General features: G+C 36.4%; 2 pseudogenes; both read left to right on the forward strand.

The window, feature by feature from the left end:
- Positions 1-7,308: 7,308 nt before the first annotated feature.
- LOC137775658 (SNRPN upstream reading frame protein-like) lies at positions 7,309-7,525 on the forward strand (annotated as a pseudogene).
- Positions 7,526-7,575: 50 nt separating this feature from the next.
- LOC137775760 (small nuclear ribonucleoprotein-associated protein N pseudogene) lies at positions 7,576-8,386 on the forward strand (annotated as a pseudogene).
- Positions 8,387-26,144: the final 17,758 nt, after the last annotated feature.

Raw genomic sequence — 26,144 nt, forward strand, 5'->3', positions numbered from 1 at the left:
CAAAGACCCAAGGCAGCCAAAAATAAATAAATTAATTTTAAAAAAAGAATTAAAAAAAAAGAGCATATGATCTTATAAACACAAATCAAGCCACTGCCACTGAGAGTCATCAGAAACAAAATACAGACCAAATTTCCAAGGAAAATATGTTGAGATAATCAGATAAACAATATTGACTGACCATCTATGAAATGACTAAAAACAAAATAAATGCACTGTTTTTAAATCAACCTAAAACGACTATTAAAAATGACCAAGACGTTTTTAAAACTAAAACAACTTAATCTTTGATATTAAAAACACACGGAATGGGTATCAGCATATCAGATACAGATGAAAGAGATAATCTGTGAATTGAAAAATCAATCTTAGGAAATTAATTACCCAGAGTTAGCATAAAAAGTACAAAATAAAGAGGCTATATAATGCAGTCAATAAAAGACAAGATTCAGGAACTAGACTAAATTTGAATCCCAGCTCTACCACTAACTCCCTCTGTGGCCTTGGGTGTGTTACTATCCTCTCTGTACCTCAGTTTCATCACATATTTAAAAATGAGGATTTGTGTAAGGATTAAATAATATATATAAAATGCTTGGATCAAAGTCTGATAAATTAAGCACTATAGAATAAATGTCATTATTAAAATGACAAAACTAAGACCAAACATATCTATATATCAAGAAATACATGAACTTAACTTACTTATTAAAAGAAAGATATTTTTTCAGATAACTCACAAAACAAATCCCCACTTTATGCTGTGTATAAAAGACACACTAAATACAAAGTTATTCAGAAAGACTAAAAGAATTGGCAGTGATATCCAAAAAAGAAAAGAGAAAAAAAAAAAGAAATAGCAGAAGTCATGATCATAATATCTGACAAGGTAAAATTCAGAGCAAAAGGCATGTTAAAGGTACTAAAAAGAACAATTCACAGTGAAGATGTGTTATGTATTTCTATGCACCCAGTGGGAGTACGGCAATTTCATAAAGCAGGAAATTCAGGAGATGCAAAGATAGATAGGCAGAGACATTCAGGGAGAGAAATAAACAATAGCAACTTATTTCTCCCCCCGAGTCCAAGGCATAGCAAAATGAAATGCATAAGAAAGGATTCAGAAGACTTAATGTTTTCAATAAAGGTGGTGATATGGATATATATTGAATTTTGTACCTGAATTAGAAAATACAGCTTTTTCCAAGTGCTTACGGAAGCTTTACTAAAACTAACCATGTATCTGATCACAAAAAAATTTAATAAAGTCTAAAATATAAATAACACAGAAAATATTGCTTGACCACAAAACAATAAAAGAAACTCCTCCACTGAGAAAGACTTAAAAAAAAAAGAAAGAAAACCATTGAGTTAGAGGAGAGAGTTTAAAACACACAAACAAAAATTTTTGCAGAATTTCTAGAAAACAACTGTTGTGGGTTGAATTATTTCCCCTCCCTCCAAATTTATAAGTTGAAGTTCCAATAGTACCTCAGAATGTAACCATATTTGGAAATGGGGTCACTGGAGTTGTAATTAGTTAAGACAAAGTCATACTGGAGTAGTTTGGTTCCCTAATCCAATATAACTGGTGTCTTAATAAAAAAAAAAAGGAAATTTGGAAACAGAGAATTCAAATGGAAATGAAGACTGTGATAAGAGTGACGCTTCTACAAGCCACAGAACACCACAGATTTGCCAGCAAACTACGAGAAGGTGGGGAAAGATATAGCACAGCCCTCAGAAGGAGCCAATCCTGTCAACATCTTGATCTCAGACTTCCAGCCTCCAGAACAATGAGACAATAAATTTCTGTTGTTTAAGTCAGTTTGTGGTATTTTTTCCAGCAGGTTGAAAACATCATTGCTAGTTTTTATTTAGTTGCCCAAATTCCAAACTAGACTATACTTAAAAGAGTTTAGTACCCAATAGATGCTCCAAATATTATTGAATGAATAATTCAAGCATTAAAGGAGAGTAAATTAAATTCTCCTGACAGTCTCTTCTAACTCAGAGATTGTTGTTCATTTGTTTGTGTGCTTATTTTGTTTTGATTTGGGGGGAACATCAGGCCTTTCAGAAGCTCCTAATCCATATGTCTGAATTAACAGGATCTTAGAAGTCCTTAAAAGTGCATCATTTTTCAAACTATTAAAACAGGACGGAAAGTATGTCTTTTATACAGAGCATACAGTTGGGATTTCTTTTGTGGGTTATCTGAAATAGCCTTCTTTTAGTAAGTAAGTTAAGCCCATGTATTTCTTAATATAATAGATATGTTTGGGATTAGTTCTGTTATATTAATAATAACATTTATTCTATACTGCTTAATATTACCAAAATTTGGTCCAAGCATTCATTAAGATAGTTTCTTGAGACACTTTTAAAATATAAAGTTGCAAGCCATTAAACACTGAACTCACCACAAAAGCATAAAAATAAAACAAAGCTCTGAGTGAGAAGGCATTGTTCATACTCCCCTAAACTTCCGCAGGAATGGTGTTGGCTCCTGTCTCTTTTCAAAATACTACTCATGAGGGGGCAGGATCAAGATGACAGAGTAGGAAGACCCTGAGTGCCCATCCTCCCATGAACATATTAAAGCTACAGCTACATACAGAGCAACTCTTGCTGAGAACCACCTGAAGAACAGCTGTTTTACAACCAAGGCTGTAAAGAATAAACCACATGGAGTTCGGTAGGAAGGGAAGAGAAGAGATTTGGTCAGAACCTGCACCCTCTTGAAGAGTGCATAACAAACTTGCTTGCTCTCAGGCCCAGCAGAGAGACATCAGATTGAAAACTGCCAGGGGCTTTAGCCAGCCTGCCAGAACTGCCCCGGTGTGCACTCCAGCCTGCACTGAACTCCTGCTCCGCCCTGGTCTGCTCCAGCACTTCTCCCACTAGGGCAAAGATCACCATTGCAAATGCGTGTGCACATACCAGGGAAGAAGCAGAGCCAGCTCAGGGCCAGCGCTGCCTATAGCCAGGCCAGAAGTGTGGCTCAAATTCCTTGGGCCCTGACCCTGCCTCTGAGCAAGGCAGAGACCCAGAGACAGCTAAGAAGTGCAGCCTCAGTGCCTCAGGGCCCCGGACCCATCCACAATAGGGCAGTGACCACCACTGAACCTAGGTGAAGCCCTGGCTTGCACCTGCCTCCAGCACTAGCCCCTCTGACTCCAACCTTACTTCCCACCAATGTAGTGGCTGCCAGCACAACCCGGGAGAAGTCACAGCCTGTGCTCACTTCAGACCCATCTCTCCCACCAGAGCCACTGGGCACAGATAGACTGCATAGGGACTCTCCCACACAAGGACACACCTTCAAGTCCAGGATAGGTAACAGTTTCACTTAATTTCATAGAGACAGAGAAATATGAGAAGACAGAGGAATATGTTTCCAATGAATGAACAAGAAAAAAAAAACCCATATGACATGGAGATAAATAATTTACCTGATAAAGAGTTCAAAGCAATAATAATAATGCTAACTGAACTTGGGAAAAGAATAGAAGAACACAGTGAGAACTTCAACAAAGGACTGGAAGATATAAAAAAAGAACCAGTTAGAGTTGAAGAATACAATAACTGAAATGAAAAATACACTACAAGAAATTAACAGCAGACTAGGTGATACAGAAGAATGCGTAAGTGACCTGGCAGATACAATAGTGGAAATCCAATCAGAACAGTAAAAAGAAAAACAAAATTTTTTAAAAATGAGAATAGTTCAGGAGACCTCTGGAACATCAAGCATACTAACATTTGCACTAGAGGGGTCTTGGAAGTAGAAGAGAGAGAAAAGAGGACAGAAAATGGGTTTGATGAAATTATGGCTGAAAACATCCTGAACCTGAAAAGGAAAACAGATACCCAGGTCTGGGAAGCAGAGAGTCCCAAACAAGATGAACCTAAAGAGACCCACACAAACATGTATCATAATTAAACTGGCAAAAGTCAAAGGTAAAGAGAATTTTAAAGGCAGTAAGAGAAAAACAAAGAGTCACATACAAGGGAATCCCCAGAAGGATGGCAGCTGATTTTTCAGCAGAAATTTTGAAGGCCAGAAGGGAGTGGCATGATGTATTTAAAGTGCTGAAAAGAAAAAACCTACAACCTAAGATACTCTACCCAGCAAGGTTACCATTCAGAATTGAAATTGAAAAAGAGATAGTTCTCCAGACAAACTTTCTGCTAAAAGAGTTTATGACCACTAAATGGTTCTTACAAGAAATGTTAAAGGGTTTTCTTTAAGTGAAAAAGAAAATGTTATAGCAAATAAGAAAATATAGGAAGAGAAAAATCTCACTGGTAACAGCTAAGGTATAGTAAGGGCAGTGGATCAACCACTTAAATGAGCTAGAACAGAGGTTAAAAGACAAAAATTGTAAACTCAACTATCACTACAATAAACAGTTAAGAGACAGACATAGAAGATGCAAAATATGGCATCAAAAACACAAAATGTGGGGGGAACTGGAAGCAAAAAATATATCTTTTAGAATGTGTTTGAATTTAAATGACTATCAACTTAAAACAAGTAGATATAGTTAAATGTTGACATATATGAAATTCATGGTAACTGCAAATCAAAAACCTACAATAGAAATAAAAAGGGAGAGAGAAAGGAATCCAAACATAACACTTAAGAAAATCATCAAACCACAAGGGAAGCAACTAAAAAAAGAAGAGAAGAGAGAAGAACTACAAAAACAACCAGAAAACAACTTACAAAAAGGCAATAAGTACATACCTATCAATAATCACTTTAAATGTCAATGGATTAAATGCTCCAATCAAAAGTCATAGGGTGGCTGATCGGATTACGAAAACACGACCCATCTATATTCTGTCTACAAGAGACTTATTTCAGATCTAAAGACACACACAGAGTGAAAGTGAGGGGATGGAAAGATATATTACAGGCAGATGGAAATCAAAAGAAAGCTGGGGTAGCAACACTTATATCAGACTACTTAGAGTTTAAAACAAAGTCTATTAAAAAAAAAAAAGCAGAGAAAGACATTATATAATGATAAAGGGGTCAATCCAAAAGAGGATATAACAGGCATAAACATATATGCACCTAATATAGGAGCACCTAAATATATAACGTAAATATTAACAGAGAAATTGACAGTAATACTATAATAGTAAGGGACTTTAATACCCCACTTACGTCAATGGATAGGTCATCCAAACAGAAAATCAATAAGGAGACAGTACCCTTAAATGACACATTAGGCCAAACGGATTTAATAGATATTCATACAACTTTCCATCCAAAAACAGCAGAATTTGCATTCTGTTCAGGTGCACATGGAACATACCCTAATATAGTCTATAAAAATATCGAATCACTATGTTGTAAACCTGAAACTATAAAATTGTAAGTCAACTATACTTTGATAAAAATAAAAATTAAATAAATTAACAAACAAACAAATATACTATTCATGCCTTTTGAATCTGGTAGGACATGTGAAGGGAATGTTGGAAAAGGCATTTTTCACTTTAGGGACTTAAAAATTCCTATGCTGCATTTTAAAGGATGGCAGGAAAGAATGACGACGTGTGGTGTGAAAACAATGGCAATTCTAAATTACTTTCCAGCAAAGTGATTCTGTGGTACAAAGAGGTGAGAGAGTGTGTGTCAGAAAATCACCCAGCTTGCTAATTTGTAGCTTTTTGCGTAGAAAATAATCTTACTTATATCTTCATGGTGGAGTGGAGTAATAGAAGAATTATTTGACACCATGTAACACAGATTTAAAACACATTTCTGAGAATGTTTAGAACACTGATACCATCTTCACACTATGTTTGGCAATCCATTAAGGAGATAGTTTTAAAACTATGTAGCAACATAAAAAATGCTTAGAGAAAAATCGGTCATAATCTGGAACTCTAACACAAAAACTGTTACTGTGTTCTATTTTCATATGTAAATACTGTATATATTAACAATTTTGTATCTTTTGTTTTATTTATCACTAGTTCATATCTTTCAATTTTTTATTCCTTTTTAAATTTTTATAATCAAAAATTAATTGTTAAGTTTGAAGCCTATAAACAGGGAATGAAATTTTATTTTTAATGTAAAAAAAATAAAGTTAAAAAGTAACGCTTGTTAGGAAAGAATTCTAAATATCTTCCCAAGCCGCGGAATACATCTTGAAGGAATCAACGTGCAATGTTAGACTTCATTTAATCACGCCAATCTTAAAATGACAGCAAAGAGATAAAAAGAATATGAATCCACAAAGACAAAGAGAATGAGAGAGAAAAGTTACAGGCAGAAGACAGCTACACATCTATGCAAGATGGAAAAAAACCTGAGGAGATATAATGACTTATGTTTCAGTCTCCATAAGGCTAAGAGAGCAATGTTAACAAGAAGCAATACTCCTCAGCAATAAAAAGGAAAATTATTGGTATAGAAGGCAGAGAAATCTCAAATTCATTATGCTGAGCGAAAAAAAAAAAAAAAAAAAGCCAGGCAAAGAGTACATTCTGTACTATTCCATTTATAGAAAATTCTAGAAAATGCAAACAAGTGTACAAGAACAAAAAGCACATCAGTGGTTGCCCAGCGAGGGGGTAAAGGAATAGAGGAGAATGAAGGAGTGGAACGAGGGATAAACTACAAAAGTGCACAAGACAACTTTTTGGAAGATGGAAACATCTGTACATCTGGTTGTGGTGATGGTTTGCAGTGATGGTTTCAGGGGTGTATAAATTTGTGAAAACCAATCAAATTGTCCACTTTACATATGTGCAGTTTATTTTATGTCTATAGTACCTAAATAAAGATGTAAAACAACAATATAAAAATAAATAAAGGGATAGCTAAGGATCATCAGATACTTAAAGAAAGCTCCAGTAAGAAATACAAAGACCAAAACAAACATTCAAAGGTAAACAAAAAGGAACTGAAGGAAATAGAGACCACAAAGGGACAAGAATTAAAAAAAAAAAGAGAGAGAGAGAAAGCTGTAAATAGTATCCCCGTAGATAAGAATGGAGTTTACATCAATGAAACAAAACCGAGGTGCTATTCAAAAGGCAAGAGATCCTGAAAATTAAGAAAATATATGATTGCCAAAGTTGATTTTTAAATGGAAAAGTTAGTCTATCAAGTTTAGGATATTTCTAAGACGTTCAAAAAATTAAAGGTATGGAAAACCAGTGAGAAAAAAATACATAAGATTAAACTAATAAATCTAATCCTCAAAAGACTTTTGGAGGAGCAGAGTGAAGCAGCCAGTGATGCCTAATGCTCTGTTTTGAAGAACAGCCAGCGGAGCAATGGAGCAGGCCAGGGACTGCTCACACCTGAAACGGATCACAGAACAGGCACGTACCGGAGGTGGAAGTTCAAGTCACACGTAGAAGGACAACCTCACCAGGCGATCAAGAGTGTCCACTGTGCCCGCAGAGATCTCAGCAGCAGCAAGTACCCGTGGTAGATTTTAAGGCAAAATTGACATGGACATTCTTGGCTGAGACACCAAGAGGTGGGTAAAGCTGTACTGGAATAGCCAGGTAGCTGATTGGAGCAAAAAAAAAAACCCCATGCTCTATCTACTCTTTGAAGCTTCTGCCCCAGCTTGCCTTGTTTGTAGGAGAACCTGCGTCATAGCTCTAACCTTAGCCTTCCCTGAGGTCTCAAGGATCCTGAAACCTTCCAGGGGACATTATCTTTGGGGGAACATCAACCATGACTATGGAAAGAGCAGCAAGGTGCTGCAGTGCGTTAACTGTAGATTGAGATGTATCTTGCAAGACGGCCAAATCTTCATTGGCATCTTTAAGGCTTTTGACAAACATGTGAACTTGATCCTCTGTGACAGGGATGAGATCAAGGAGATCAGGTTAAAGAATGCAAAGGAGCCAGAGCATGAAGAAAAGCAGGTTTGGAGTCTGGGGTTGCCACATAGAGAACTTGGTTTCTGTGACTGTGGAGGGTAAACCCCCAAATATACTGACATTGCTTGGGTACCACTTGCTGGAACTACAAGAGGCCCTGGGGTTGGCAAGGCAGCTGACTGAAGTGTACCAGCTAGTGTTCCAATTCCCCAGGCTCCTGCTGGATGAGCAGGTCCTGTCCGAGGGGTTGGGAGGCCATCCCAACAGGTAATGAGTCCAGGGAAGAGGCACTGTAGCCGCTGCTGCAGTGGCTGCTCCTGCCAGCACTGCTGGAGCCCCAGCTCAGGACCCACCAAGGCATGGGACTCCACCCACACCTGTTGGCCCAGCAACCCCAGCTCCAGGCCTTATGGCTCCTCCACCTGGTATGAGACCACCCATGGGCCCACCAATTGGGCTTCCCCCCTCCCCAAAATTCAGAGGTAGGCAGAAGGAAGGCAGAGGACTGCTGTTTTGATTGTAATACCGTTTGGGTGTTTTAAATTGTGAACACACACACATTCGGTCAAACTAGAAATTATTTGTTTAAAGACGTTTAAAAAATCTTTTACTTTTTAAAAATTTTATACGAAGACCATTCATTCATATTATGTATTATATCCTCACTTGGCACTCACCTGTATCCTCAATTCCCTCTCATTTGTTCCCCATACCTAATCCTTTCCACATCATGTCATGACCCCAGGTATGATTTGAAGCCGTTTACTTCTCTAAGTCTTCTGAAGTCCATGCCTTCATCATCTCTCACCTGGAATACTGCCTGGTCTCCCAACAGATGTCCTGTTTTCACTCTTGCCACCCTCTGATCCATTCCACACACAGCAGTCAGGCTGATGTTTTAAAGGTGCTGAGTACAACGTCACACCCCTGCTTGGCCCCCTTCAATAGCTTCGGATTGGCCTCTGAATAAATCCAAAGTCACCTCAGCCTCTGAGCCCTGCATCTTCGGGGTCCTGCTTCTGTCTCCAGCATCACCTTTCTACCACTTTCTTGTTCCTCCACTTGCATTTGCACATGCTGCTTCTCTGGCCTTGAACATTTCCCCAGCACTCTTCCCTTGGTTTTCTCTCATGCTTTAGGATTCAAGTTAAGTGCCGCCATTTTTTCTTTCTCTCACCACCATGTCAATTCTCTCCACAGTATGTGTCATTTGTAATTGCGTATTTACTTATTCACTTGCTTATCTTTGTTTCCTCCACAGGCTCTAAGCTGCATGAGACTAGGAACTTTGCTTTGTTCACTGTTGTATCTCTAGTACCTAGAATATCCCCTGTCACAGAGTAGGTCCTTAATCACTCCTGACTGAATCAATCAGTGAATGGAATGTACAATAGGACAGTTTTTTCTCAAAAGTGTGCATATAACCACTGAGGAGATCTGTTTTTACATGCACATTCTGATTCAGAAGATGTGGGATGGGGCCTGAGATTAGGAGTTTCTGAAACGCTCCTGCGTGATGTCAAAGCTACCAGCACCTTATTCGCATTTTTGACTAGCAAGGCTAGAGGGAATATAAAAATGGGTGATAGTGATGTTTGTCCTGTAGGGAGGAGCTTAGGATCTGATAATGGAGTTGCCTCATAAAGATGATCTAAATCATCACTACCAGCGTGACTTTCATTGCTATAGGAAGCATGTAAGACCTAAAATTGTTTGAGATTGGGGTCTATGTTGACCTTACCCAAACGTTATACAAGACCAACATAAGGCCATGTCTAGCTATAAGAAGATCATTCAAAGAGTTATAATAAAATACAAAATTTACAAGAAGCAATTGGTAATTCAGTCTATGGGAATAGAGATCCTTTATAACAAAGCAATAAATGTCATGGGACAGACAGATGAGAATCTGAATTTCACTTTGTCCTTGGGTAGCTGTGTAACCTTAAGCAAGTAATTTATATTCTCTGAATCTCAATTTCATCATTTATCAATTGGGGCAAATGATACCCACCTTAGAGGTGTGCAGATGAAGTGAGGTCGCACATATCAGTTAAATAACTGTGCCTGGCATTTGGTAGTCCTTAAAAATATCAGGTCCACCTGTTCCTTTCTTAGGTAGAACATTATATTCCTTATAACATTTATTTCCCAGGTGGTGAAAGAATTAATATTTGAATGTATGTTTGTCATTTTTAACATCTCAGAGGGAAAAAAATTAGGAAAATAAATAAATATGTAGGTTAAAAGCAGGCATTTTGGTCTAAATGAACACTAGACCATGGATCAGAAAAACTGAGTTCTGGTCCAGGATCCAACTCAAACTAAACGTGTGACATAGGACATATTATTTAACACCTCTGGGTCTCTGTATTATTTCTATATCATTATATACACTTTGTTAAATACATTAATTATCTTCTTACAGGAAATCATTATTCTTCGAAAACATGTGAGTTTATATTTCCCTTTGGAATATCAGTAATTTCCAAAGAAATACTAAAATTTCGGAATCATTGTTAATTAAAACTAGGATTGGAAAACAGTTTGTTTCTTTCCTCCTAAAATCTCTACTAAACACCCTCAAACTATATTACTCAGCTTTAAAGAAATATATGAAGTCAGAGAACTTAAAATTTTACTTGGAGAACTTCCTCCCTTTCTAGATTATACAGACATGCACATTTTCACTGACAGTTGGAATTTGTTTTAGCTGCTATATATGATCTTAAGCTGTCATAACTTAGAATATTAACTTAAATATGACTTAGAAATTCAGGAAAAAAAGAACAATTTGGAAAAAATAAAAAATAAATTTTTCCTTCAAAATAGTTGTGATGTTTCTATGTGATAATAGAAAAAGTCAGTGAAAAAACTGCTTGGCTACAGTTGTGTCTCTATTTAAATGATGACAAATGAATTTACGGGTTGAAAATTGTTTTTATGCCTTTAACCCTCCTCTTCCCACTTCATTATAAATGGCTTCAGTTCTCTTCTGTGTCTTTTCTTTATGTACCTTGCCCTTATATCTCAATCTGCTACTGAATGTTCATGGAATTAAGCCTCTAGCATTATTTGAATTTAGGTAGACACTTCAATGTCCCTGGCTTCATTCTTTGCATATAAACATATTGTTGATATTCTTAATCACTTCTTTTTACCAATTCCTTACTGGAAACTTCTCTTTAATCCTTGAAAATCCACTCTGGTACTTTACAAAGATGGCAAATTCAAGTTTCTGCTGTGTGTGACACACCATTAATTCCACCAAGATACTCTGTATCTACTACGTTAACATTCACTGATGTGTTAATGTAATAATGACCCATCTGCTTCTGCTGTCTATGAAGTACTTTCTATCTATAGGGATGGAAATTAATGACAGAGTCTCTCTGAACTGCCTGATGTCAGAGCTGGGAAAGGTGTGAAGGGTATATAAGAGCTGGATTACTGGTTAGCAAGTCGGGAGGTAAATGCTCCAGTGGATGCAAGCTTGGTGTTTTTCATGAAGCTTCCTTGCTAACAAAGGTATTTTCTGATATTGCTGACACTGAGACGTTAAAAGGTAAGGAATTTTCTGTTGCTGGGATAGTATTATTTATTTAGCATTAGAACAAATTTGGGATTAAATATATGGTTTATTTCAAAGAAGGGCTAAAGGGATAATGTTCTATAATATTAATTTTCCAGATTGTTTCAAGAAGGAAATTGGGTAAGGGAAAATTTTGAAAATATTTGAAAATTGTTAAGGGACTACATCAATAAAAGTATGATCCTTGGAAATTATGTTCTAAAAGAGATTTTTTAAAAGTAAGCTCTAGTTTAATATTCCATTAATCAGAGCTATAATAAATTTCTTGATTTCAATTCTGAATTATTCTTTTCAGAAAATTTGAGAAGCAATGGGCATCTGGAAGCTGCCAGTAGTTCTCGTTGAGCTCTTTTTTGCATTAAACCATCTGGAAGGTACACCCATTGAAAGGGTAGTAGCTTTAAAATCCTGGTTTCTTTGCAAAGTATGAGAAAATTAGAATTAAATACAGCTATGTAATTAACAGCCCCTGTGCCATGTGATTTCTGACTAAATCATATTCAGGAATAGTACATTAAAAATAGATAGCTAGTGGAAAGCAGCTGCATAGCACAGGGAGATCAGCTCAGTGCTTTGTGACCACCAAGAGGGGTGGGATAGGGAGGGTGGGAGGGAGACGCAAGAGGGAGGGGATATGCGGATATATGTATATGTATGGCTGATTCATTTTGTTATACAGCAGAAACTAACACACCATTGTAAAGCAATTATACTCCAATAAAGATGTTTAAAATTTAATTAATTAATTATTTTAAAAAGTAAATACAAAATAGAGAAAAAAAAAGAATAGTACATTAAGCTGTTCAAATGTTCCTTAAATTCTGTGTTCTTTAAAGAATAATGTCAGTCTGATAAATCTCTCTGATGAAACTTCTGACAGACAGGAATGGATAGTTCCAGTTTTGTCAGAAATATGCTGTTGGAACTTAGAGGAGCAAAGCCAAAACATGAAGCAAGAAAACCCAAAAGGTGGTAACTTCTGCTATACTAACCTGATTCTCAAACAAACTAGAGAAATTTAAAGCACATATGTTATATGAGGTGGAATTTTACTGTATGTTTATATAGATTTTTTTTCCTCAGCTCTGGCAATATCCAAAACTTTTACATCTCTTTCTGGAAATTTAAATATATAGAAATAATAAAGGGGCAAATTAAATTTGCTAAGAAGTTAAATTTAGAAGCTCTAGTTAAAAAGCCATTTGTTCTTAGGGGGATTCTTTCTATACTGTTAACTGTTCTGTTAATGAAAGAGAATTATAATTAAAATATTATTTTTCATGAGACTACTTCCAAGATGCTCTAAATGTAAATTAATACCTCCGAAAATGTTTTCAATAGGTAGCACGTGCATCAAGATTTTTTTTTTAAAAAAGCTTATTTTGAAAGGTGTCATTTCATTTGAATGGTAATGTTAAGGAAGTCTAAAACCTATGTAGGGTGAAAACGTTTGCAGTATTTACAACTTTCAAATGAAAAGCCTTTAAAACTGTGATTCTCCATTTATTTAAAACATCCTTAAGTCCAAATTCATGCATATGTCATAAATAATATAATGAGATTCATTTGTGCCTAAATTGGTTTTGATTCCATATAGTTGTGTAGAACTGAATTTATACTCTCTTAAAGACCAAGGAGAATAAGGTTACTTTTGAAGAGACTTTGCTTTAAGTCGTATTAGAACTCTTCTCATAGAATTATCAGCATCTTTTTCTATTTTCCTTCCGGGTGTTTTTTGTTGAGATGGAGGTCTTTGGTGATATGGAAAGATTTCTAAAGCACCTATGTATAATAAATAATAAGAATCATCGAAAGATTTTTTTCTTTTCATTTCAGGGCTTATCTAGCTTACAGGATGTTCTTCTCAGAATTGACTGTAATTTTCAATTGCTTTTCTCCTGGATAAAAATAACTGTAAAACTGCCATGAAGTTTCTGGTATACTAGCAGAACAGTTGAATGATGACAGTAAAATTAGCAATATTACCTAGTATTTCTGTCTATATCTTGATCTTCTCTTTCATTAGATATACTCATTTGCTAAGTATTTTTACCCAGTATGTTTTTAAGGATATTCGTTTATTATGAGGTGAACTTTGCTCAGAAATAGAATAGTATGTAACATTATTTATTAACAAATTATATATTCATGCTAGTCGTACAATCTCTTACTTTCAATTATTATTAGAAGTACTTATAAAACATTCATCAATTTTTTTCAGGAAATTGAATTTCCTGGAATCAGTATGGTTTGGTCATTTTTTTTCTTAAGGGGGAGGAAGAATTTTATATCTTGAGCTGTTCAACCATGTAATATTCTATAAAGCTCATAAAAAGCTGAGAAAGCCTATGTAGGAAACATCTCAAATTTTAAACACCTTTAAAAAAATAAAGCTGACGAAGATTTATTATTCAATGTCATTTTTTTCACAAAGTCAATCATCTCACTCGAGATCTTTTTCAATTAAGAGGTAACAAACTTTACAAACCATATCAAAACATAGTTAGTTATGTTACTTTACACTCATGAGTGAGACAAAAGGATCCCACATTTGCCTACCAACTTTTTAAGACTCAGTAGTAACTATCTGCCTGGCAGATAATCAGAGGGCAACCAAAAGTATAATTACATGGGTTTCATTCTGGAGTTACTAGGAGCCCCCTACAGGAACTCACACACCTCCACAGATAACTATTAAGACCTGGGATAAGGAATCCATTTAAAAACTCTTGAGGGACTTCCCTGGTGGCCTACTGGTTAGGATTCCAGGCTTTCACTGCATGGCCAGGGCTCAATCCCTGGTGGGGAAACTGAGGTCCTGCAAGCCGTGCAGTGCGGCCAAAAAATTAAAAAATAAAAACTCTTGAAAATCAGATGTTTTTAAAGAGAGACAATTTAAGAGTTAACTTTTGGCCTATAGTCAACATCACTGTTTAAACTCTCTTAAAGCCAAGAATTTCCGTGTGTGTGTGCATGTGTGTAAGTGGTCAGTAGTTTTAAACTAGTATTTGTTAACTAGCTGATGGGTAGGCTGGCAGGCCATGTCTGCCTGGTAGTCAATGAGGAAAAAACACATGAAAATAGGAGTATGGTGCTTTTCACTAACCATTTCAGCCAACTTTTTCCATCTTAATGATAGTTTTGGGTGGAATCTTGTATATCCTGACTACCATATTTACATGAAAAGTCCTGTTTGGGAAAGCAGGTTCACAATTATGAAACCAACAAACATAAAAGCTCTTAGTTTTTCTTTACAGTAGAATGATGGCCCTCTTAGCTAACTCAAAGAAGGTAATATTTTAGTTAGAATAATTTTAAATCCTATTACGGACTTTGAGACCAATTATCAGACATATCAATTATCAATTATTAGACATTTAACACATAGAGCATTTCACACTCTGCTCCAGGCATTTGCCAAACATATCCTGGAACAGAAATCCCTTCTTTTTAAAAAATAGATTCACTATATATATATATATATATATTTATATATTTATTTGTTTATATATTTATTTGTTTATTTATTTATTTATTTTTGGCTGTGTTGGTTCTTCATTGCTGCGCGTGGGCTTTCTCTAGTTGCGGCGAGCCGGGGCTACTCTTCATTGCGGTGTGTGGGCTTCTCATTGCAGTGGCCTCTCTTGTTGCAGAGCATGGGCTCTAGGCATGCGGGCTTCAGTAGTTGCAGTGTGCGGGCTCAGTAGTTGTGGTGCATGGGCTTAGCTTCTCCGCGGCATGTGGGATCTTCCCGGACCAGGGCTTGAACCTGTGTCCCCTGAATTGGCAGGCAGATTCTTAACCACTGCACCACCAGGGAAGTCTCCAGAAATCCCTTTGAACCTTCTCAATTTGATCCATATTTCCTTTATTGCTTTAAATTTATCAGTTTGAAGTGTTTGGGTCAAATTCCAATTACTGCTGTTTTTCAGGAAAAGTTTATCATCTTTTAGAATTGAATGTTCAGTGTGTGAGTTACTGGTTCAATCCTTTAAAGCATTAAATCATTCTTTGGACATGCACATTGGCCATGTGTGCTATACATGCAAAAGAAATAATTAAATGGATAATATGAATAAGACTGATATACAAACCAGGTAATTCAGCCCCAAAGTGGGTTTCCTTTGCCTGAATAATTGGTTTGTCAACATACACTCACATGCAACACATACCAGTTCATTCAATGCTGAAAGAAAAATTTTCTGTGTGGGAGAAGATCTGAGAGTAAAAACATAAAGTTTCACTTGCGTTTTCAAAATATTTACTCTTAGGCTATCTCTATACAAACTATTAATGAAGTACTCCCCATACAAAATAAACACATTGAGATCAAAACCATTGCAATTTTCCCTCAAATTATGTATATCCACTGGCTTCTGGATATTGAGATTTTAGCCTCATACCTGTATCTCTCTCCCACTCTACACTTAACGTAAGGTTAACCAATATTTTGGTTTCTGTGGAGCTGAAAACTAAAATATTTCCCTAGTGCTCCTAACAACCAGCAAAAAGCAATGTTAAAATTGTGTCTATTTCCAGTACTGTTATGAGAGCACATTAAAACAAAAGATGGTATAAAAATATAGAGTTGATGTAAATTCTGTAAATAGAAAGAGAAGTTAAAATTCAAACAAATTATTTACAGTTATCATTTCTGACTTATCCATAATATTATTATGCAGTTGTTCCAGGTTGCTGAAAGAATATGATGAATAGTAATACCATTGACATAAAAAGACTTTCTGTTTTAACATTTAAACCAATTCTATCATTAAAATTGTTGAATGCATAGGAACCTAGTAGGTGGCAGGAACATGGTAATCTCCACTTATTTATGTTAATAGTAATAGAATTCCCACACTACAATAGTTAAAGTGCCTGAACAGGTGATAAAATTGATTCCCTTGAGACTTTATAATATCTGACATTTCTCTTAACACTACTAATTCAATGATCCCAGGAAACGCAACAAAAATTAACTAACACTACTTAATTCTTATTGGAAAGATGCAGGAAATGAATGTATATATATTTTAAGTCTACATATTCCAGATTACATATATATTTTACTTTCTAAGTCCTTTTTTACATTGGGCAATAGATTAATCAGTCTTTAAAAGCATATAAGACCAAGACATTATTATTATTATCTTGAATATATTCTGAATTTCCAAAGAACGGATCACACTGGGAAATTCAACACTGACTATAACGGAGGGTTTGCTGTATGATTTCCAAGCTGCATCTTCAAGGTGTCCAAAAGCTCTGTCAATCATCCAGATATTTGCAAATCAAAACATTGAATTATTAATGTGAAGATGTCTCCTCTACGTTTCATCAATATGAGATATTTGGTGTCACATATAAAACAGCTGTACACAATCCTGACTCCAGGTCTCTAACCTTTCATATTTGTTCGATGTCACCAGTCGTCAAATGGAAAAGCGGAGATGCAACACCGCCACTTGTGCAACTCAACGTCTGGAAAATTTTTTAGTTTGGTCCAGCAACAACCTTGGCGCCATTCTCTGACCTACCAAGGTGGGATCCAATACATACGGCAAGAGGAATACAGTTGAGATTTTAAAGAGAGAACCACTGAATTACTTACTCCCTTTAGAGGTCAGTGCACCTCACAGTTCTTATTGTATAAATACTCTAGTGATTTGCTGTAGACTTTAACAGTGTTTCTTCATTTCTGGAGTGAATATATGAATCTCTGTGTCCCATGTTTGTCTCCAGGACATATATAAATTGCATGTTAAGAATTGTTTTAAATTTAATACAAATTAAGATCCCATAACCAAAAGGCAGTCTTTAAAAATGAAATATTCTGGCTGTGGATATTTATTTTTAAAACATTTTAAAAAGTCATTTCTTTGGCCTGTATCTTTATGACCTGAGTTTGAGAACAAAGGAGAAAATGGTTACTGGAAACTTGATAAATTGTAAACAAGTAATAGTAAAGTTCTGATTATAAACATTAGAAAACCAGCAATTGTAAGTACACTTGTTAAGCAATCCCTTTTTGCATTAGATTTCTGAAATGAGATAAAATGCTGCTTAAAACAATCAATTAAAGCCTTCTCCTGATTCAGTCAAAATATCTTTGTTTAATTCTGTTTTTTGTTGTACTTGCTGGTACTAAGAGGTAACTTAAAAATTTAAAAAGCAATGTCCCTGAGGGTTTCATTAGGAGTTATCCTCAGTGAGCTTTTATTAAATGTATATGCCCTTTATTCTAAGTGGCTTTCAGCAAATCTTAGTCATATTCTTATACAGGGTACTGAAAAAGCAATTTGTGTTCCTATTAAACTATGTCTTCATTTAAAAGACTATAGACTTCTGGAAATTATGTACTCCATGGCAACTTATTTTCATAGTTTAATTAACTGGACATTTCTGGCAGAGGTTCCGTGTTTGATGCCCTTTTTTTGGAAGGAAGCTGAAGTACTGAACATGAAGTGAAATGTTTTGCTTTAAGTCAGATTTTTATGTGGTATCTGCTTTTCCCTGACTCTGAGTTTCACACTTTTGGAAGTAGCATTAACTCATATAAACTGCTATCATGCTGCATTATGCATTTCTAAAGGCACTCAGCTTTTATTTTAAAAAAAAAAATGGAAAAAGGAAGCATCTCAATCTTAGTGAGAATCCGACTCATTGACTTGATTGCTACATTAAAATTTCCCATTATGAAGTATGCCTTAGACCACCAGATTATAGACTTTGTTGTTGTTTTGTTTGTTTGTTTGTTTGTTGGGTTTTTTTGGAGTGTATAGAGACAGAAGATGTTATTTAGAGTGATTTTATGTCATGAATTGCATACTGAAATAAATGAGTACATAAATTCCTATTTGTGATGTTCAATTGTTAGCCTCTTTCAAAGTGGATATGACCACATTTTAGAGTAAGGTACAATTAAATTACAATCTCTTAAACTTACTTATTTAAAAATTTCCCCACGGTAGTCTACATTAAGTAACACTTTATTGCATCTCACATCTATATCAACTCCCCAATCTATCTTTCAAGCGTTAATGAGATTGTAATGAGCGCATATGATATTCAAGGACATTGTATACAGCAGTACACAATTCCCAGATTAAAACAAGAAGAATTAATGTATAGTAACCTAACGACCTCTGGTGTTAAGGAGTTGGATAGAGTTAGGGTTACTATGTCACTTATTCCAACCAGGAGACTTTTGAGAAGGAAAGAGGTTATTACATTGATACAATAGACATTAAGAGTAGATGTTATTCTAAAGTTTACTCATTACGTTCATTATCAAGGTGAAACATTTGAACAAATTCAGCATTATTTCCTTAGTTGGTATTCATAGGCCAGTAGGAATCTAAATGTATAAAGGTTGGGAATGCCTTATGTACCAAATACTTCCCCTGGCTCCTCATAATGAAATACCTTGTGAAAATAATGATTAGTTTTTCTTTATTGATGTAACTGGAAATATCAACAGTAAGTTTTGGTGACTAAGTTTATCCCAACTCTTCTCATTGTGCCTGTGGTGCTTGAAATCAGAAGTACTCTCGAGTAACCTTCCAAATATTTATGTCCATGCTACAAATTATATTTTATTGAAGACTTAGTAATAAAAATGCTTCTTATATCAATCATGTTGCAATACAGAGTCAGAACAAAGAATTTATTTATTAATACTGCATTTAGCACTTCTAGAAATTCTCTTTAAGCATTGTGAGAGGACATTCTTCAATAAGCCTCTTACTTTTCTGAAGCCTGAATATCATTACCTGGTAATATTATGCTGAGATGAAATAACACCTTTTGGTTAACAGTAGAAAAGCCTGTGAGTCTAAAGCTCCTTTGGCTGAGTGCAGGGAGAGCTTTTCATATAATGTAGGAGAAAGTATTCTTTTTCTACCCATTATTTTCCCTTTCACATACACACTACCCAAAACTATGGAAAAATCCATCTTCCTTACACTCAGTGCATCTGTAGTAGACATTATTAGTGCTCACCGACATCCTCTCCTTCCCAAGCATACAAGGGAGTGTAGTTCTCAGACCCTTGCATTCAGGTGGTGCTATGTGGCTCATTCTGGCCAACGAAATATTAGCAGAAATGATGTGTGTCACATCTAGGTTGACACAATAGGTTAAAAAACCTATGTGAAAAATTTCAATCTTTCTCTACCCTGCTGCAGCTGTTGCTGGTGAGGCTTCCCTCTGGCTGGGGCCCTGAGTGACTTCATGGAGAAGAACTCTCCTACTGATCTGTCTTGGACATGGAGTGTCACCAAGAAATAAACTTTTGTGACTTTTTATCTACAGCCTACCAAAACAAAATAACCAAAGTCAAACTTTCATCCTCCTTAATGAACCTACTTCTCCTCCTGACTCTACTATATCTAATAGCAGCATAACCATTCTTCCACAGTAATTCAGCCTTGATATCTTGAAATTATCACCGATCGCTCAAATTCCTTGCTCCCCACATGCCAATTAGTTACCAGGACATGTGTACTCTATGTCCTTGCTACTAGGATATGTCTCTTCTTCCTTCTCCCATTGCCAGTAACGTAGCTCCAGCCTTCTTTGTGCAAGCCAGGATCCCTGCAACAGGCTGCTGAAATAGTTTTCCACCTCCAATATTTACTGCCATTCTATACATCGATATCAGAATAAGTTTCCAAATGCACATTTCTTATTATATCAGTTGTTCTATGCAAAAATTTTCAAAGGCTTGTTATTATCTACAAAAATACATCAGTTTTTTTAGCCTATCATTCAAGTCCCTCCATTAAGTAACCCCTATCCTCTTTTCCAGCTTTACCCCACATCATTTCATTTCTTATACATACACTCTGCCAAACTCTTTTTTTAGTTGTTTCTGTTTAACTGATATCATCACATTTTCTCTTATTTTCCAGGCTCTGACTCTTCCCTCCGTTCCCTCCAAATTGAACGAATGTCCCCCAGTGCAGCCTTTTGAAATCTTTCAATGACAAAGTCAAGAATCTTTCATCATTGCCCTACTGAATATGATTTCTCCACCCACTGAGCTCTAACCACACTTTGAAGATATCTTTTAGATTCAAAAGAAATCTGATATTAAAGTATCATATTATTGCTCTTTTATTCATATTAAAATACTCTATTATAATGTTATATTATTGCTGTATTATTTGTGTGACTGACACATTTCTCTTCAGCATTGCTAAATTCCTAACTAAGGGCAGAGACTGAAACTTAGTCATTCTCCATTTCACAAAATTCCTACTTCACAATCAAGAAGATTAAGCCTATCTACACATTCTGTAGAAAGTTAGGCTACTTGGGATTTTCCATCTTCTGTCCTTGATATTGTGCTGGCATAGAGCTTAACTGCTCTTATCTTCTGAAAATAACTTGATATTTATTTACCACCAGCATCTTTTGGTTGACAATGGATTAAGCCAGCCATCCCCAACCTTTTTGGCACCAGGGACCGGTTTCGTGGGAGACAATTTTTCCATGGATTCGGTGGGTGGAATGGTTCAGGCGGTAATGTGAGTGATGGAGAGCGATGGGGAGCGGCAGATAAAGCTTTGCTCACTTGCCTGCCGCTCACTTCCTGCTGTACGGCCCGGGTTGGGGGGTTTGGGGACCCCTGGATTACACAATTGTGCTTTCTAAGCATATCATACAACTTATGGAAGAAGCAAGTACTATCATTTTATCCCAGGGGAGTTTTACCACGTAGCTAAAAATAATTGATAAATTGCTATGGAATGTACCTTCATCATACCAGAACATATTAATTATGGTTTTCTTGATTTGATTTACTAAACTCTTTGGGAAATGAATTCCACCTCCAAATAAACTAAACATAGTATTACACAATTAAATATTAAATTCCATAAAATAATTATTAAAATAAAAATTCTAAATTTTCATAACAAGTAAGATTGAGTAAATTCCATTAAAAATGGTTTTTCTGGTGGAGTGGGACAGGAGCAATTTATTATTTATTAATAAATAAAAATTTATTATTTTTCTCAATTTATTGAAAGAAAAGTGCTCTTTCATTTGAAAAATTACATATTCTAGCATATGTTCCTTCCTCCTTATTATTGATTTGTAACATACATTTCATTCATGAACAAATTTCATAAACAAAATTCAAATCTCTGCCTATTGCTAAAACTTTGGAAATTTTTAATTTTTGATCATTTTTGTGAAAACATAGTAATATGCATTGGCCATTCATCTCCATGCTGCTCTTTAACCTACATTATTTGGACAATATTTCCACTGACTGAAAAGTCTCTGCTTTGAAACATTTATTAACAGTGCACATTGAGACATCAAAGAACACAGTGAGTCAGAGTTCTGTGGAATTTCCAACAGAAGAAATAAAGACACAGAACACATTAGAAATTTATCTATGATGCTCAGACATGACAATCAAACTTGAGAGTTCTGGGCAGTCAGGAGAGAAATGGATTAAGTATTCGTGCTGAGTAGGTTTATCAGTTTAGGAGCCAAATAGGAGCTTAGAGTTTACATATTAACAGCCAGATGTTTTTCTCTGAGGCTACATGTGAATAAGTTAAAATAGCTATATCATTTGGCTTGCAATTAGTATCCTTAAGGTTATAAAAATTGTCACACTTTATATTGTCTGGAATTAGGACAACTCTCAGTAATTTCTTAGAAGATTAAATTATGCTGTGACAGCTAGTCATATAGCATATAGCAGCTAATGTTTTTCTTGTTATACCTAGGGAGGAATCCTTTATAATACAGTGACTTTTTTTTTTTTTTTTTTTGGCTGCTAAAGAAATCACTGAGTAACAAGATCTAGTGGAAAATTTCATTGTGCTTCCAAGGCCCATTCTACTTCTGGGCATCTACTAATGACATGAAATACACCTGTGCTGGGTTGAAGTAAACAATGGTAGCTTCTTTAAAAATTGCAATCAAATTCTTCACCTCTTCTTCATTGTATAGGTGGTGTCAATAGCATCTCTGATAATTTCAAACCTCCTATTTCTTCATGATGACAGTGTAGAAATGCTTATGAAGTGAAAAAAAATGAACAACAGTATGGACCAGAGATTTGAGTTTTGATGTATTATTATTGATCCAAAGTCTTTTTTATGCCTTAGAAAAGATAAGATATATACATTTCTCCTGGGACATGGGTAGAAAATCCTTCTCTTTCTCAGACGAGGGAACCACCATTTTACTGCTGTTCACCATGCAGCCGAAGATGGGAGATTTGCATTTGTTCCACAGCAAAGCCCCTCAGGGGAAGTACGGGACAGCTAATGAAGGTATGTCCTCATTAGTGCCATGTGGTAGGAGGACCGCGTAGCCCGGAGTCACATAGACTTGGGTGACTACTCTGAACCTCTGTCTCTTCATATGTGACATGAAAAGAATAATAAATAACTCAGAGGTAGGCAGTGAGGATGAAATGAGATCGTGTCAGGGATGAAAATAGCTAAGACTTTGGCTGCAAATCTGCCCTGCAATAAATGCTGTTTCCTTCCTTTTTTCCTTGTAGAGGAAGCTTCCACTTTCTCCCTCTGATGTGGCATTGGATCACACTTTGTAAGGGGGCCCACTGTAGAGGTCAGAAAGGTGCTTGAGGGAGCAGTTAATATGTTTTTTTAATAACAGAGACTCTACCCTACCTCTGAATGTCCCTATCTGTTTATCTATCTCAGCTTGTACTTGGTATGATTTAATTGGTACCCATTAATTGCTAAGCCCCACTGCCTCCCCACTTACAGCTTCATTTATGGCAGGCTCACTATGTGCCAGATGCTATTTTAAACTCATTCACATGTATTTACTCCTCATAAGACCCTGTGAAATGAATACTGTTATTTCCAACTATAAAACCTTGGGGATGTAATTAACTATAGTTAATAATAATGTATTGTATATTTGAAAGTTGATAAGACAGTAGACTTTAAAAGTTCTCATCACGGGCTTCCCTGGTGGCGCAGTGGTTGAGAATCTGCCTGCCAATGCAGGGGACACGGGTTCGAGCCCTGGTCTGGGAAGATCCCACATGCCACGGAGCAACTAAGCCCGTGAGCCACAATTACTGAGCCTGCGCGTCTGGAGCCTGTGCTCCGCAACAAGAGAGGCCGCGACAGCAAGAGGCCCGCGCACCGCGATGAAGAGTGGCCCCCGCTTGCCGCAACTGGAGAAAGCCCTCGCACAGAAACGAAGACCCAACACAGCCATAAATAAATAAATAAATAAATAATTTAAAAAAAAAAAAAAAAAAAAGTTCTCATCACAAGTAAATAATTTGTAACCATGTATGGTGATGGATGTCAGCTAGACTTATGGTGGTCATCTTTCCTAATATATACATGTATCGAATCATTATGTTGTGAAACTTGAAACCAGTTTAATGTTGTATGCCAATTATAGCTCAGTAAAAATACTATTATTATTCCCTATCTTACAGATGAAGAAACTGAGGCTGTTTGACCTTGGGAAAATCTCTTCACCTTCTTCTGCCTCGGTTTGTACCAAATACAAACCAAGTCCCATGGTGGAGCCAAGATATTAACCCAATTATTCACCATTCCATATGTTTGCTTAGCACCTAATATATGGCAGACACTCTGTAAAGCGCTGGGGATGCCTCAGTAAATCAGACAGACAAAATCCCCTATCCTCATGGAGTTTACACGCTAATTTTGGGGGGGGGGGGTACCAGAACTGTGCTTTTAGCCACTATGTTATACCACTTCCCCCAATCCAAGGCATCTGTAAAATCTCTTATCTTCCTTTCACAACACTGTGAGGAAAACAAGAAATCAGGACAGAATTAGGATGGGGGAAAAGTCATTATTTTCTAAGTACCATCTACATGCGCTTTATATATATTGTATTGTTAATCGTCACAAAACTCCACCAGGCACGTATCGTTATACAAGTTACTGATAGAAACCAAGGAATAAAAAATGGGCTGATACAAAACTTTCATTCTGTAAGAATAGATAAGAATGACAGGTGGTGGACCACCTGTGGTGGTCCAGTGGCTAAGACTCCATGCTCCCAATGCAGGGGGCCTGGGTTCGATCCCTGGTCAGGGAACTAGAGCCCACATGCCAAAATGAAGATCCCGCATGCTGCAACGAAGATCCTGCATGCCGCAGTTAGGACCCAGCACGGCCAAATAAATAAATAAATATTATAAATAAATACTTTTAAAAAAAGAATGACAGGAATTTCTTTGCCTTCTCCTAACAAGCCACATCTGTCAAAATAAAGGATAGCATCTGTAAAAAGAAAGTGAGCTGACTTGTCCAAGATCACACAGTTAATAAGGGTCATTCCAAGACTGGAACCGAGGTTTATCAGACTCCAAAGCCCAGGCAATTTCTCCACTTCATGTCCAAACAAAAAATCTTTTTTTCCTACTTCCACTGTGGCTTATTTTGTGTAGGACTCTGCCAAAGAAGTTTGCCTGAGAACTGGACGAACAGGTCAGGCAAAAGAATAATGGGGCAAGAAATATGTGTTCAGAATATAAAGAACTTGTTTGCTTTTGAGGATAACAATCTTTACCCTGTATCAGATAGCTTTGTCTTACTTTATTTTGTATTTTAAGGTTTCAACTGAGAGAAAGTTTGAAAAATCTAATACGCTTATTAAAAATTTCCAATACTGAAAGATTACTTGTAGTTTATCTTTATCCCCTCTCCCTAATCCAGCTGAGATTTTCATATTGACTTTTCTTTTTTTTTAACTGAAGTATAGTTGATTTGCAATGTCGCGTTAGTTTCAGGTGTACAGCACAGTGATTCAATTTTTTTTTTTTTCTTTTGGCTGCGTTGGGTCTTCATTGCTGCGCGCAGTCTTTCTCTAGTTGCGGTGAGCAGGGGTTACTTTTCGTTGTGGTGCGCAGGCTTCTCATTGCGGTGGCTTCTCTTGTTGCGGAGCACAGGCTCTAGGCACACGGGTTTCAGTAGTTATGGCACGCCGGCTCTAGAGCACAGGCTCAGTAGTTGTGGTGCACGGGCATTCAATTTTGTATATATATATATTCTTTTTCAGATTTTTTTCTCTTACAGGTTATTATAAAATATTGAGTAGAGCTCCCTGTGCTATACAGTAGGTCCTGTTGGTTATCTATTTTGTATATGGTAGTGTGTATCTGTTAATTCCAACCTCTTAACATATTGACTTTTCTATTGAGACTCATTTCTTTGTTCTGTATACAACTAAGAAAATTTTCTTTTATGGTTAAATGAAAATTCTGCCAAGTGAATAAGCCCAAATCCAGTAGCCAGTCCATGAAGGTCCTTCCCACGGAACTTCAGATTACATTTCACACCTCACACTAGCCCACCTCCACACCCTTGCTCACAGAATTTGCTCACCTTTCGATATTCTCCCCTCACCCTCTGGGAGTCTACACTCGGGTTCTGTTCAAATGCCAGTCTCCAAGGAGCCTCTCCTCTGAATTTACATAGACTTTTATCTGTATTACTCTGCCGATATCAGTTTATTGAAACATTCACTCAGTCACTCAACAAATGTCCATTGAGCTCACATTGGTATTTGATACTATTTTAGTGGCTGGGGTTTAGAGCATACCTTGAAGAAGTTTACAGGTTTACCTTGTATTTTGGTTATGTATGCACAGGTATTATTTCCTCATCTAGCCTGAAATCTAGGACAAGGG

Source organism: Eschrichtius robustus, chromosome 13 (assembly GCF_028021215.1).
Source record: "Eschrichtius robustus isolate mEscRob2 chromosome 13, mEscRob2.pri, whole genome shotgun sequence".
Lineage (NCBI taxonomy): Eukaryota > Metazoa > Chordata > Mammalia > Artiodactyla > Eschrichtiidae > Eschrichtius > Eschrichtius robustus.